Source organism: Schistocerca piceifrons, chromosome 3 (genome assembly GCF_021461385.2).
Source record: "Schistocerca piceifrons isolate TAMUIC-IGC-003096 chromosome 3, iqSchPice1.1, whole genome shotgun sequence".
NCBI classification, from domain to species: Eukaryota; Metazoa; Arthropoda; class Insecta; order Orthoptera; family Acrididae; genus Schistocerca; species Schistocerca piceifrons.
The window spans coordinates 224,077,485-224,081,734 of record NC_060140.1 but is presented as its reverse complement, the minus strand read 5'-3'; positions in this window follow the sequence as shown (position 1 = coordinate 224,081,734).

Sequence of the window (4,250 nt, the reverse complement as noted above, 5' to 3'; positions counted from 1 at the left end):
AAGGGGGCGGGGCAATACGAGCTGAGGGAGTAAAGCCGAACGGATGAATGCCAATCGCTGTCTGGTTATGTGGTTGATTGGGTTCGTGAATGATCAGCATTGTTATAATTACTAGCGAAATCCATAGATTCAGACTACCAGAATGGAAATAAACGACTAACAGGAAAAACAGGTGAGAAAGATTACGTATTATCTTCTCGGTGTACCCAAGAAAATGAAATTTTGACAGAAAATTTTTGGCTAGATCGCTATACTAGTAAGGACCAGTTGTACAGTCCCCGGCTAGCAGACGCGTGAAGGAGAAGGAACGGGGACATCACACAATTTGTGGAAGAATAAGACGATTCCAAATTTATATAAAAATTTCGTAATACTACTTTTCGATCTTATGCTTGAGAAGCTGGTGCGTATGAATGATATGTGAAACTATTTCCTAACATAAAGATTTTTGCTTGTACTAGGCCTAATAGGCCTTTGATATTGGTACTTCGTGGATTATATTCTGTCGTGTTGTAAAAATGACCATTTGTGCCAAACAAAACAGTCTCGTTTATTTGATGTGTTACAAAATTGCTGCCATATTAGAAAGGCCTATTTTGTTTTATCTAGCAGACAGTGACAAAATAGACGTAATCCGATCGAGAAACCACACCAGTCTTGGGTATTATTTGTATTAACAGATTTTCAGTATTAGATAATGACATTCCGATTTTTCATGTAGCAAAACGTTTGACGAACTTTGATGAAGTAATAGATTCTTTCACAGAAAGGAAAGCATGCCATGTAAATCTGTAGCAAGGTGAGAGAGAAAAAAATGCTAGGAGCTAAGGTTTGAAGAAATGTGTAATTTCTTGCTTATCTCTTGTCAGTATTGGTTTTATATATCCTATATTTAATTTTATGTCAGACAAAACAGCAAGTTACTAACTAATAGGCAATAAAGAGTTCAGATTTTTTGAAGAGTTCTTGTTCTCTCGATTGCAAACAATCCCACGCGCTATTAACTGCGAGATTTTTTTAAAGAGGGATGGGCCGTCAAACCGGCCGACTGGGAGCAGGAGAGGCACCACAGGACATTTCAATTTCCACTCGCCCGAATATAGTTTGGATGTGCGGTAGAAAAATGCTTTATGAGGAGGCGTGGCACTGCACTTTGGCATACTTAAGACCAAATAATATGTCTTACATTTCCTCGAATACATATGTTTTGTGTTTCAGACTTTTCAGAAAGATGTGCGCTAGAAGATGAACATATTTTGAAAATTCGATATTTTTGGTATTGACTCGGTTCGCAAATGTCGTAGATCCGGGGCTGATGCGCAGATCAGTCTGAGTTGTAGTGGGTGGTCTCCACATGACCCGTGTTTACATTTGGTGATTTTGCCGTTTACCCTTCGTTTACTCTCACGTCAAATGAAAACAAAACGGATATCTGTGGCCGGGAGCTATCAAGTGAATTAAAACACATTCACATAATTACGGAAGGCTAAAATATGTCATTAGTTTCAGGTTTTATTTTATTTCCACCTTTCTGACAGTCAAGCATTAATCGCCTTGCGGAACAATGAAGTTATTTTTGTCTGTTTGCTAAAGAAATTTGACTTTTGTTAACCTTTTCCGCAGAGGCAGTCAATGTATTTGAAAAGAAATGTTTAATTCCACAGTACTGGCTAAATTCAACTGTTCGCTGCATTTCAAGTGCACGTTTTCATTTTATAGCACCTATGGCATTATGTCATAATAAAGAACCAAACATGATATAATACAGTACTGGTGCTCCAAGAAAATTTACATCCCGAAAACCATACTGAAAAGCTTAATATCAGGTCGTGGCCTACTTCATTGGGAATCCGAACATACGAATGAGCACTTTAAATGTGCACATTTTAATATTGTTCACGAAATTCTGATGCTCTTGCAGTATCCTCTGATGTCTTGTTTCTTTTATGACATAATGTATCACCTTTCAATGCTTTATACGTACGTACATAGGGCTTCCTACGTCATGATAACTACCCAAGCGCGGTGTCGCCTGTTATCTGCGCTTTCTGGCAACTGCTGAAACGAACCTATTTCTAACAGGTCGCGGGAAAATATTGCGAATAATGGTTTGGAAAGCGTTACTTTCAAAGTAAACTTCCTTTTACGTATGTTGAACTATGTGCAAGAATGTACCATGAATTTATTAAATCACAGAGCGTTTGACTCTCATTTAAAAATCAACTCTTTGATGACGCGCCGTTTAGAAGAATTTCGAACCCTGAAGATCAGACATTTATGTCATTATTAAAAATTTTACTGGCACATTTGTGTGATATATCTTAATGTGTAACACGCGCAAAAAAGATCAACAGTATATGCGAAAGTATAGCTTCTCTTGCAGAGTGAGAACAATATTATATGTGAAAACTTCGCTTTTCTTGCAGCAACACTATGTATATTAATTTAAACTATTAACTTTCCCTGCTTGTATGTTAGTGCTACTTAACAGTGATGTTGCTGTTGGCTGACTACATCACGTGTCCTATGCCCTGAATATCCGCTGTCACCGGCTGGCGAGATCACGTGACATGAGCTACGAACGGCCAACAAAAGCGATTTCAATGATTCGCAAAGTAACATGCGGTGTTTGGTAGAATTCCAGTGTCTACTTTCGTAATACGAAAATACGCAGCGTACATGTTGCTGCACATCAAAGATGTTTCCAAAACGTGTCTTTTTGCCTGAGTTTCGTTTTCTAAAGTGCCGGGAAATTGTACGCCCGTGTATAAGACCATAACCATTGAAAGGATTGATAAGGAAATATATACTGTCACCCGGGAGAAAGTGTATTTTTAACCGGGAAATACAGGAAAAATCCGGCAATTTTTTTTCCTTGTCCACGTATACACCCTGTAATACACATTCTGTACTGATATTTGCATTCTTTATATCTTACTTTGGTATGCAGACGAGATGAATTCTTTGTTAGGTAGTAGAAATTGTTGCATTGATCTTTAAGTTTTCGTAGTTCCTGTGTGTACCACTTATTTTTATTGACAGTCGATACCCTGCTCATTTTAACACATTTGTTCTTTAATGGCAGGCCAATGTTAACTGCACACATGAATAATTCAAGAAAGTTGTTGAACTGGTTTTCTGCTCCAGTGTTACCATACACACACAACCACTTAATTTCTCTGAGACATTTTAGAAAAACAGATATATTACAGTCACTAATTGTACGTTGTGTCTTATAAATCACAGAAGGCTTGGTGTCGTTAAAAATCATTGCATCCATGTTTACATGAATAATAATTCCATGATGATCAGAAAGAAGAGTGTCAATCACATTTGTATCGTATTTTGAAGAATGAAAAATTGTAACAATATTTTCTATAGAAGTATCCATGTTTACACTACCAGGTCTGGTGATTAAATTCTTCAGCATGATATTCGTCCCATAGCTTTTAACTAAGCTATTTATTTCCAAGTTGTCAGAAGTACTGGAGTTGAAATTAATATTAAAATCAGCCATTAGAATTACATTAACTTTAATTAAAAACAATGTGTTTAATAAGATGTCCAACCTTTCAAAAAATTCTCTCTTATTTTCCAATACTGGGTTTCTGTAAATACAGATAAAGGCTGTTCCGTAAGTCACAACGTAACGGGCAGATATTTCAAAAGTTTCCTCCACAGATAAATTTGTTACACTAGGTAGTGGCTCAAAAACAAGGTGGTTCTTAATTAAAATGGCAGAGCCACCTCGTTTCTTATCTTTACGGCAAAAGTAAGAGGCTACTTTAAAATCTGGAATTGCTGTCAAGTTGATGCCATCGGGGCTCATCCAATGTTCAGCTAAACCAAGGACTTCTATTTGCTTTTCCTCAATCAGAACATGCAATGCATCTGTTTTATCTAATAAGCCCTGTATGTTAAGAAACATAATCTTAGCAGTATAGTTAGGTATAATGTTATTAGATTTGGAGATACAGCCTGCTGAACTATTTATTTGCTGTTTTTTAGTATGGGTTAGGCCCTGGTCAACAGGAAGTGACCTAGCCTGGTCAGGACCAGGCTTGGTCAGTGACTCATGTTTCCCTGGTTCTTTAAACCTGCTTTCATTTTACTATATTGGATTGATGTAGAACTACTCTCACTTAATTTAGTGCCAAAGTCTAATATTACTTTTTTGGAAAATTCGAGAATTCTTTCATTTCCATACATTTGTATATTTCTAATAAATATTAAACATAATTTCATTTGCT